The following is an 11,142-nucleotide window of genomic DNA, read 5'->3' on the forward strand; positions in this document are numbered from 1 at the left end:
TTGAGACCTTTTAAATTTGAAACATTCTTTTTGGAGACAAATAAGCACTGTCTGTAACAAAGTGACCATTTATAAACTCTGCTAAACATTTGTATTTGAAGGTTCTTGGATATTAAATTAGACTCTGAAAGACATTTTAAGCTCCCCCTAGAGGATTGGATTAAAACAGTGACTTTACATGTACATTTACTTTCGATTCCCTTGTTGTTTTGCTTGCTCTGGGCCTTTCAATTCCCATGGGAATAACTCAGTGTGACCTTGACTGATAGATAACGTTGGAATGAGTGGCACAAGAAAAAGAGGGAGAGTTAGACAAACAACTTTAACAACTCTAACCTCAGCCTCGCAGACACGTAGATCATCTGTACCTACTCTGCCCTCAGAAGTAAAAGTTGAAGAAGTTGCCTTGTCACAGGCAAAAGAGGGAGAGGGTGAAGCAGAGCAGTTACAATTGGAAGATATGGCCTCAGGAGCATCTGTTTCTGTTCTAGACAAAATCTTTGAAAAATTGGAAGCTTTGGACAAGAAAGTAGATGTGCAATCAGCAAAGATTGACAAAAATACAGAATGTTTAAATAAATTAACCATACAAGTGGTACAGAATACGCAAGCAATTGGACAGTTAACGGAGGCCTCAGCAGAAAATCGGAAATTGGCTGAGGATACCAGACAAAAATTGGAAAATTTAGAGCAAGAGGTAAGACCACTCACTAAACAAGTTGGGGAACATCAGATTTATCTTTCTATGATAGAACTGCGAAATCGTGAGAATAATTTGAGGATTAGATCATTACAAGAGGCAGAAGAAGGAAATCTAACTGAGTTTTTGACCAAAGAATTCTCCAAGTTCTGGAATTTGGAAGAAAAGGACTTTAAAATTGTGTCAGCTTTCAGACTTGGTAGATTTATAAAGAAGGAGAGGCCCAGAGACTGTTTGATAACATTGAGATCAAAGGAGGAAAGGGATAAGATTTTGGGCCTACATTACAGAAAGTCACTGGAGGTTCTGGATAGAAGAATTGAAATTTATAAAGATATTCCAAGACAACTGCTGGATCTCAGAGCCGCCTATTCTGAACTTGCTAAACTACTAAGGAGCAACGCAATTCCATTTAGGTGGGAATTTCCCCAAGGAATATCCTTTACCTTTAGAGGGAGAAAGGTTAAAATCAGAACATTGGAAGAGAGAGACAAATTTTTGGTTACATACGGAGAGGACCTTCAAAAAGGAATTGAATTACCTTCTGGGCCAGGGGCAACGCCAGCATCAACACCAGCACCTGGGGAACCTGAAGATTCAGAGAAGATACCACCCCTGGAGAAATAACCAGATTAATCCAGGATGTCTCTGCAATTGTTGAGTTGGAATATTAATGGTTGTAACATTCCGGAAAAAAGGAAGAAAATATTTCATATATTAAAAAAAGAACAATTGGACATTATTTGTCTACAAGAAACACATGTGACGAGGCTCCACAGAAAAGTGTTAATAAATAAAAGATTGGGCCAGGAATTTGTATCGTCGGATAAAGTTAAGAAGAGAGGCGTGGTGATATATGCAAAAGAGAGCCTGTCACCTAAATTCTTATTTAAAGATGAACATGGAAGAATTTTGGCTATTGAGATACAATATCAAGGAGAGAAACTGTTGATATTAGGAATTTATGCACCAAATGAAGGGAAATCGGAATTTTACAAGAAGTTGCAGGAGACAATGCTGGACTATCTGGACTACAATAACATCATAATGATGGGAGATATGAATGGGGTCGTATCAACTAACATGGACAAGTCACAAAGTCAAAATGTTACAAAAGACGGCAGACTACCTAAAACCTTTTTTGAAATGACTGACAATATGGATTTGATTGACATCTGGAGGACAAAGAACCCACTAGGAAGAGAGGGAACATTCTTTTCTGAAGCCCAACTGACCTGGACAAGAATCGACCAAATATGGATTTCTAGAGGCCTGGCACCTAAGGTCAGAAAAGTGGAAATCTGTCCAAAGACCTGTTCCGACCATAATGCAGTAAAGATGGATATGACACTACTACCAACTGGATCCTTTAGATGGAAGATGAATGACAATTTGTTCAGAGATCAGGAAATTACCAAGAAGGCCCAAAAAGTTTTAAAGGATTATTTTGAGATAAATATGAATACTACGGTGGAAAAAAGAATCGTCTGGGACGCAAGCAAAGCGGTAATGAGGGGATTCTTGATACAACAGAATGCAGTAAAGAAAAGAACACAAAATGAGAAAAAAGATAAGATCTTGGATAAAATAAAAGAATTAGAGAAGAAATTAAGAGTGAATCCGAAGTCACAGCCAACTCTGAGAGAAATTAAACTTTATCAAACACAATATTCTAAATTGATAAATCAGGAAATTGAATGGAAGGTTAAATTAATGAAACAAAAAACGTTTGAGTCGGCGAATAAATGTGGAAAACTGCTAGCCTGGCAGTTGAAGAGAAGACAAAGATTAAATACGGTTACAAACTTAGAGGTTGATGGAAAAAACATTCAGAATCCAGTGGACATTAGAAAGTGTTTCCAGAGATACTTCAAAAAACTATACATCCAAGGGCCGCAAGATGAAGTTGAGATTAAACAATTTTTGGTAAAAAATGGACTATCTAAATTGTCACAAGAAAATAGGACAATCCTGAATTCTAAAATAACACGACAGGAGATTGAACAAGCCATTCAGAACATGCAACTTGGCAAATCTCCAGGGCCAGATGGGCTGACCTCCAAGTACTATAAGACTTTAAAAGACTATTTGATACAACCTTTGATGGAGGTCAGCAATGAAATTATGGAGGGGAGGAGGGCACCGGAGTCGTGGAAGGAAGCGTTCATCACATTAATACCAAAGTCGGAAGCTGAAAAGACACAACTTAAGAACTATCGTCCCATCTCCCTTTTGAATGTGGATTACAAAATATTTGCAGACATTTTGGCAACTAGATTTAAAAAAGTTTTAAATGAAGTAATTCATAAGGACCAGGCCGGCTTTCTCCCAGGTAGACATCTGTTTGCTAATACAAGGAACATTATTGACATTTTGGAACTTTTGCAAACAGATATAAATACAAAAGCAGTTTTAATTTTCATAGACGCGGAGAAGGCCTTTGACAATATCTCCTGGAAATTTATGATGGGAAATTTAAAAGAGATGGGAGTGGGACGGGGTTTTGAGAATGGGATTGAGGCGATATATTCAGAACAGAAAGCTAAATTGATAGTTAATAATGTGGTTACAGAAGAGTTCAAAATTGAAAAAGGGACACGACAAGGTTGCCCTATATCCCCTTTGTTATTCATTTCGGTTCTGGAAGTGCTATTGAATATGATTAGAGGGGATCGGTTGGTGGAAGGAATTCAGGTCGGACGGAAACAATACAAATTAAAAGCTTTTGCAGATGACCTGGTTTTGACTCTGCAGAAGCCAGAGCCTAGCACGAAAAGAGTATTACAACTGATTAACGACTTTGGTCGGGTGGCTGGGTTTAAATTAAATAAACAGAAAACTAAGGTCTTGGGGAAAAATTTGACTGATACAGAGTCAGAACGGTTTCAGAATGAGACGGAACTTAATGTGGTTAAGAAAGTAAAATACCTAGGGGTAAACATAACAGCAAAAAATCTAAGTCTATTTAAGGACAACTATGAAAAATGCTGGACAGAAATTAAGAGAGACTTAGACAGCTGGTCAAAATTGAAACTTTCTTTGTTAGGCCGAATTGCTGCTATCAAGATGAATGTATTGCCAAGGATGTTGTTTTTATTTCAAACACTTCAGGTTTTGGACAAAAAGGAGTGCTTTCAGAAGTGGCAGAGAGATATTTCTAAGTTTGTCTGGCAGGGCAAAAAGCCCAGAATTAAGTTTAAGATACTAACTGACGCAAAACAAAGAGGGGGCTTTGCCCTGCCAGACCTAAAGTTGTATTATGAAGCCGCAGCGTTCTGCTGGCTAAAAGACTGGCTACTTCTTGAAGACACTGATGTGTTAGATCTGGAAGGGTTTAACAATGCTTTTGGATGGCATGCATATTTATGGTATGACAAGGTTAAAGCAAATAAGGCCTTCAAGAACCATATTGTCAGAAAATCACTGTTTAATGTCTGGACAAAATATAAAGACTTGCTGGAAAATAAAACACCAAGGTGGCTTTCACCTTTGGAAGCTAAGGCCCGAAAAAGACCCAATATGGAGGCTAAATGGCCAAAATATTGGGAAATACTAGAAAAAGATGGAGACAATTGGAAATTGCAGAGTTTGGAGAAAATGAAAGACAAAGTGCGAGATTGGTTACATTACGCTCAGATTAAAGAAGTTTTTAAAAATGATAAGAAACTAGGGTTCCAGGTGGAGAAATCGAAACTAGAAACAGAATTGTTAGAACCAAAGATTAAGGTACTTTCAAGGATGTATAACTTGCTGTTGAAATGGAATACACAAGATGAAACGGTTAAATCGGCTATGATAAGGTGGGCACAGGACATTGGGTATAATATCATGTTTGAGGACTGGGAAAGGTTGTGGAGTAATGGATTGAAATTTACTGCATGTAACGCTCTGAAAGAAAATGTAATGAAAATGATTTATAGATGGTATATGACCCCAGTCAAACTTGCAAAAATCTACCACCTGTCTGATAATAAGTGTTGGAAGTGTAAAGAGTGTGAGGGAACGTTCTTCCACCTCTGGTGGACTTGCCCTAAAGTGAAGGCGTTCTGGGAAATGATTTATAATGAATTGAAAAAGGTATTTAAATATACCTTCACTAAGAAACCAGAGGCTTTCCTTTTGGGTATTGTCGGCCAAGGGGTGGCAAAGAAGGACCAGACATTTTTTATGTATGCAACAACAGCAGCAAGGATACTTCTCGCAAAACACTGGAAAACTCAAGATCTACCCACACTGGAAGAATGGCAGATGCAACTGATAGACTACATGGAACTGGCTGAAATGACCGGCAGAATTCGTGACCTGGGAGAAGAGAGGATTGAGGAGGACTGGAAGAAATTTAAGAATTATTTACAAAAACATTGTAATTTGAGTGAATGCTAAATAAGATGCTAGACTAAAATAACTGAGCACCACTAAATTTAGAAGTTTTTAAGAAAATAAGTAAGACTGTGAAAACTTAACTCCTTTCGAGAACTATAAGATTATGAAACATAGAAGGGATATAAGAATCTAAATAAGATGATAAATTGCTGACAAAATGTTACAACGATGAAAGTGGGAGCGGGAGATGTGAGGAAGTCCAAAGAAAATGTGAAATTATGTCAAGACAAATGTTATATTGTTTATTATGTTTATTTTTATTGTAAAACCCAATAAATTGCTTTAAAAAAAAAATATTCTAGTGTTGTGGAAACCATGCAATTATGATTTCAAATGGTTGTAGGTCACCCTGAGTAGTGCATAAAAAGAAGAATGCCAATGTCAATATAACAATAATAGGCCTTTCTGGAATATAAGCATCCATACAAATAGAATAGAATAAAACTAAATATACCTCTTTCTAACACTGCTAATGTGACGGGGAATTTAATACGTGGCAGCAGCAACTGTGCACCATTGGTAGCACCAGATGCTAAGGAAGGTTTTACCATCAGCTTCTTCTGAGCATACTGATTATAAGCCATCAGAATGAATACGTTCTACTGTATTTTCAGTTAAATATATCTTTGTATCATACTGCAATGACATGTAGTTTCTTTATAAGTAAAGTGAACATTCTTTCTGCTAGTTGGCTTTGTCATGTCTTAATTAAAAATATAACTCAAGAGTGCTAGATTTCTTTTTTAGAGCAGTGTCATATTCTCCCGTGTTTTAGAAACTCTTTCCAATTTTTATCTAAGCAATTTCTCACTGATAATAGCATGAGAGAGATTAAAAAAACAAAAGTATTGTAACAAAAAGTAACTTCTCTGTTGAATTATACTAAGGTTCACCTAATAAATAAAGACCATTAAATTATGTTCACAATATACTTGTCACAGATTGTATATAAATAAAAAATGTAATGTTGGTTAAATACAATTTTCAGTCACTGAGTTTATGAACACCCAAGTCTTTTGATGCCTAGGAAATCTGGTTATTCTATTAGCTAAGATTACATTACAGTGTACATTTTCTTGTACAGATTTTTAACATCCATTCTCAAAATGTATTAACTGTTGATCTAATGAACTGGATCTATTGAACTGAATGAGTCCTGCATTCCTGAGGAAAGTTTGAATGTGTCTCTCTGTCCCAGGGAAAACCATCTCTGAAACTAAATATATATTCGGACCCTGGCCCTTAAATATTATTGACCTTGTTCATCAGAATATATGACATAAAACTGATCTCTAGGAAAAAACACTGGAATTGTCTGAGCCTTCATAAATATGGACTATGGAGATGATCAGTTCAGGTAAACAAGTGAAGAAATTTTGTCCTAAATGCATATTGTGAATTCCATTGCCATGCAGCCCAAGAAAAACATAAGAAAACAGACTCCCCCTGATATGAGTGTGTAGATAAACACAATCACATATTGTCATTAGCCACATACATTTTGTTATCATCACTCTGCCTGTCCACCTTTCCCCAAGACAAATCACCTGGAAGGGCAGGATTTCAGGGAGAAGCTAATGCATGCGACCATTTTGTATGCTACAAGCATTCAGCCAATTTATCCAAGAGATTATGGAAGATAGAGACAGGGAAGAGAACAATGCAAGGGAAGAAAACATCAGGCAGCTTTATTGAAGCTACTTTTAAATGTGTGAACTTGTTGGATTTTACAGAAATCTGTGGTATGAAAGAAACACATTGTCTTCACACATTACTTGCATGGAAGGCAGACACACCCACACACCCACACACACACCCCACACACCAAGGAGTGGGATGTGTCATATGCTTAGTCTCCCCCCAATATCATATGGCTTGGTGAGCACCTCCCTTTGGCATCTCTGTATTGAGCTAAGAGTGGATTGAACATAGCTATCTCAAGGAGAGCTCCTACTCATAGGCAGCTGTTCTTACACAGGAGCTTCTGCAATTGGGACCCTTATTTGTGCAATCACCCCAATTGCCTAGCACCACCACATGTGAGCAGCTTCTCACACTTGACGGTTCTTATTCAGATGCTAGCATTCAATGTGTGGTCACTGAGGTGGGGCTAGCTCAGTCATGCGGACATTAGGGAGGGGTCAGCGGTATAGACTCACTCCATATTCTGGGTGTCCTCTATGTAAGTGTTGTGGAGGATTCAAAATTGGTAGCTTATTTCAGATAAATGAGAAAAAGAATTGTCAGTGGATATTTCCTAAAATAAAATTGCAAGTTGAATGATGACATTCTGACACTGAGCTATGGGAAATGTTGCAGCTGAGTGACAGAACACATGCTGTGCTTGCAGAAGTTTCCAGGTTCAGGCTCTTGACATTGCCAAGTAACTCTAGGAAAGGCTCCTTGTCAGAAATTCTGGAGAGCTGCTGCAAATCAGTGTAGACAATGTTAAGCCAGTTGGACCAGTGGCCTATATCCGTCTGAGGCAGCTTCCTAAGCTCAGGAATTTCATCCAAGAATTATCAGTGGTGCAAGTGCAAGGCAAACCAAAAAGGTTTCCTCTCGTTCAAAATTTCAGATTCATTCCCCTCTAACTCACCAAATGTGTGTTCAGATTTCAATTTGAACACTGGTTCCAGCTGCCTTTGAAATCTGATAATGTCTTTGTTTTCCATATCTAAACTGAAGAAGATAGTTTCCTTCCATTTGCCTTTTGTTGCTGCTATGAATGCTTTGTGCTTATGTTTTGGAGGGAAAACCTCTGGGAGGTTTATGTAGAAGGGTGGCACCTCAACAAGAGGCAGACTGCTGATGAGAGATGTGTGAGGCAGCAAGCACAGACAGGGCTATGATAAAGGAAACACTAAAACTACCCTCCGATTGTAAAATAAGCAAAACTACATTATATTGGTGAAATCTGATATCTGTCTTTACTGGTGTACCTGAGAGACCATCACACCTTTGTCAGCTTACCCAGGTTGTAGATCTGGGCCAGCATGTGGCTCTTACCCAATTTTATGAAGCCTTTGCCATAATTTCATGCAGGTGGCAAAGAGGCGAGAAAGGGGGCAACAGAATGAGATAGAAAGGAGTTGCCTTGCTCACCCACCTTTGACTGTGATGACCCCATCCATTTTAGCCTCCATTGGTCCCTACTAATGCTGCTCGGTGGCCTCTGACAGATTACTCCTGGGGGAATGTGATTCTTGACAGAATAAAATTTGCCCAGAATTATATGAAGCCAGTTAACACTACCGGCCTGCAATTTATTTGGGAGGCTGTAGATGCTAAGAGAGAGATATAGATACACACACACTTGACATGTACACACTTTAACAATTTCCCAGACATAATTATCAAATCAGTGCAGATGGAATACATTTTTTTTCCTTTTTGTATCCTCGCTGCTATTGTTGCTTTGTTGCTAGGAAATACATTATTTAAGCTTAAAGATAGCACAGCTAAATAGAGTTTTCATTTCTGTAAATAGGTGGTCTGGAATTTTTGCAAAGAAATCTCCCGCTTCTGTGACTGGCTCATTATTATTTTGGGTAAGTATATTGATTGTTTCACCCATCTTTTTTATGATGTTTTCTTCAGCAGGAAAAACATGTAGGGCACAGAGCAAATTGGCTGGGAGGAGGGAATCTCAGAGCAAGACTGTTTTGTTATGATTGCTGAAAGGTGAAAATCTGTTCAACAAATGAAAAATATATCTCATAAAGTGTAGCACTAGGTTATTTTTGCAAAATGCGTTTCTAGAAACAAGCAGGTTCATGGATGGAACAGGTAGCTTCCTCAGTTTGATTTGGTTGCTGTTCAAAATTAAGTTAGGCGCCATTTCACGCCAAAGATAAAATTACCGTATTTTTCGCCCTATAGGACGCACTTTTTCCCCTCCAAAAATGAAGGGGAAATCTGGGTGCGTCCTATGGGGTGAATGCAGGCTTTCACTGAAGCTTGGAGAGCGAGAGGGGTCGGTGCGCACCGACCCCTCTCGCTCTCCAGGCTTCAGGAAGACATCCGCAGCCTAGGCAGCCCTGCGGGAGTTCCCGCAGGGCTGTCTAGGCTGCTCAGTGGCGTAGCGTGGGTTGTCAGCACCCGGGGCAAGGCAAGTAATTTGCGCCCCCTAACCCAGTAGGGGCAGAGAGCTGCAAGTGCAAGTGCGCCCCCCCCAGATGTTGCACCCGGTGCGGCCAGCCCCCCCTGCACCCCCACGCTACGCCACTGAGGCTGCGGATAGCAGCCTGCTTCCCGGAGCGCCGGGCTCGCTGAAAGCAGAGCGCCTGGCACTTCGGGAACACATCCGCAGCCTAGGCAGTCCTGCGGGAGTTCCCGCAGGGCTGTCTAGGCTGCGGATAGCAGCCTGCCGCCCGGCGCGTGGAAAGCCCTGAAGCAGAGCGCCCCTCGCACCGGGCAGACATCCGCAGCATGGGCAGCCCTGCTGGAGTTCCCCGCAGGGCTCCCCTCGTTGTGGATAGCAGCCTGCTGCCTGGCGCACGGGGCGCCCTGAAGCAGAGCGCCCCTCGCGCCAGACAGACATCCGCAGCGTGGGGAGCCCTGCAGGAATTCCCCGCGGGGCTCCCCACACTGCGGATAGCAGCCTGCCGCCCGGTGGGCAGGGCACGCTGAAGCAGAGCGCCCCACGCGCCGGGCAGACATCGGCCAGCCCCACAAGCTCGGGGGACAGCAGGGAGGCGCAGCACCGCCATCCCGCTGTTCCTCGACCTGGTTCGGTTTCCCCGACCTGGTTTTGGGGGGAAATAAAGGGAATTTCCCCCCCTTTATTTCCTCCCCAAAAAACTAGGTGCGTCCTATGGGACGGCGCGTCCTATGGGACGAAAAATACGGTATAGTTAGGATTAGAGTAGACTATCTAATAATTTCTCCAAATTTAAAATGCTTTCAGAATATTATTTTTGTTTTTGCTGCTTGGTAGTTTGCAAAAACTATACCTTCAGGATTATGTCATGCGTTAACAATGCAATCCTATACACGTTTACTCAGAAATGTCCAATTGAGTTTAATGAGGCTTAAAGTAGGTGCAGGATTGCTGCCCAGTGCTACACTCCTAACCTGCTTTCTTGGAGGAGACCCCATGGAATTCAATAGATCTTACTTCTGAATAGACATAGGAGTGTGCAGTATATTATTTTCAGTTTGCTTTGCTCCAGGGAGGATAGGAGAGGAGTTGTAACTTTATAGTTTTGAGTGCTAGCTTTAGCTTTAAGGGAAAAACCAAGCTTCAGTATTAGTCAAGGGGGATCACTAAATCAGCATATTCTTCTATTACTGAACAGCGGTGTACTCTCAGTTGGGTTATTTTCATTGCTGAAATATAAAGACCCCAGTGCACTTTTTCTATCTGGCTGACATAACTGATGGGAAACAATTTTTATTTTTACTAAATTCAGCTCTCAAGGAATATGCTGCAGGCTTTGACTTGGTCCTAATGTTTCATTTAGGATCTTGATTAGGATTCTGACAAGACCAGCTTATTTATTATGTGGGCTGGTACGTATCTCAGCATCTAACAGAATCTAGAATACTAATATTTTGCTACATCAGAAACATGCATACTCTATCAAAATTATAATCTTTAACATGGTAATGATACCAGTCCAGTTTCAAGTCCACATTCAGTCAACTGCCCAAGGATCAAGTAACGAGGATGGTTAAAAAATAATCATTTCATTTTAGTCATACTTAATCACACGCTTTCATTTTAGTCATACTTAATCACACGCTTTCAGCTGTCTTCACTTCCATCTTTCACATACCTATACAATGTGAACTGAATATTTTGACTTAAAATGAGATTCAGTCAGCCTTTGACTCTAACGTTGGATATTGAGCACTGAATGTTCATATCTTGTCTACCAACTTTCCTCATGAGCAGTGTTGCCTGAATCTCCCATCACGGGCCCACAACACTGCTTAGGGCTAGCGATAAGCTAGCTTCCCCCAGGTCATCTCATAATTGCTACAGGTTTCTTGCTATTTTTGAGGCAAACTCAGGAAACCTTGAAAAAGCAAGGCCCAGGGGGGACACATCTTCC

The 11,142-nt window shown here is 40.4% G+C and overlaps 1 long non-coding RNA gene across 1 annotated transcript in view; it reads left to right on the plus strand.

The window, feature by feature from the left end:
* LOC308477537 overlaps nucleotides 1-8,618 on the plus strand; it is a 35,151-nt gene extending 26,533 nt beyond the window's left edge. The window contains exon 3 of the long non-coding RNA XR_013986616.1: nucleotides 8,574-8,618. This is a non-coding gene — a long non-coding RNA (uncharacterized lncRNA). The remainder of the gene's footprint in view (nucleotides 1-8,573) is intronic.
* Nucleotides 8,619-11,142: the final 2,524 nt, after the last annotated feature.

This window comes from Podarcis pityusensis (assembly GCF_964106645.2).
Source record: "Podarcis pityusensis genome assembly, chromosome: 5".
Lineage (NCBI taxonomy): Eukaryota > Metazoa > Chordata > Lepidosauria > Squamata > Lacertidae > Podarcis > Podarcis pityusensis.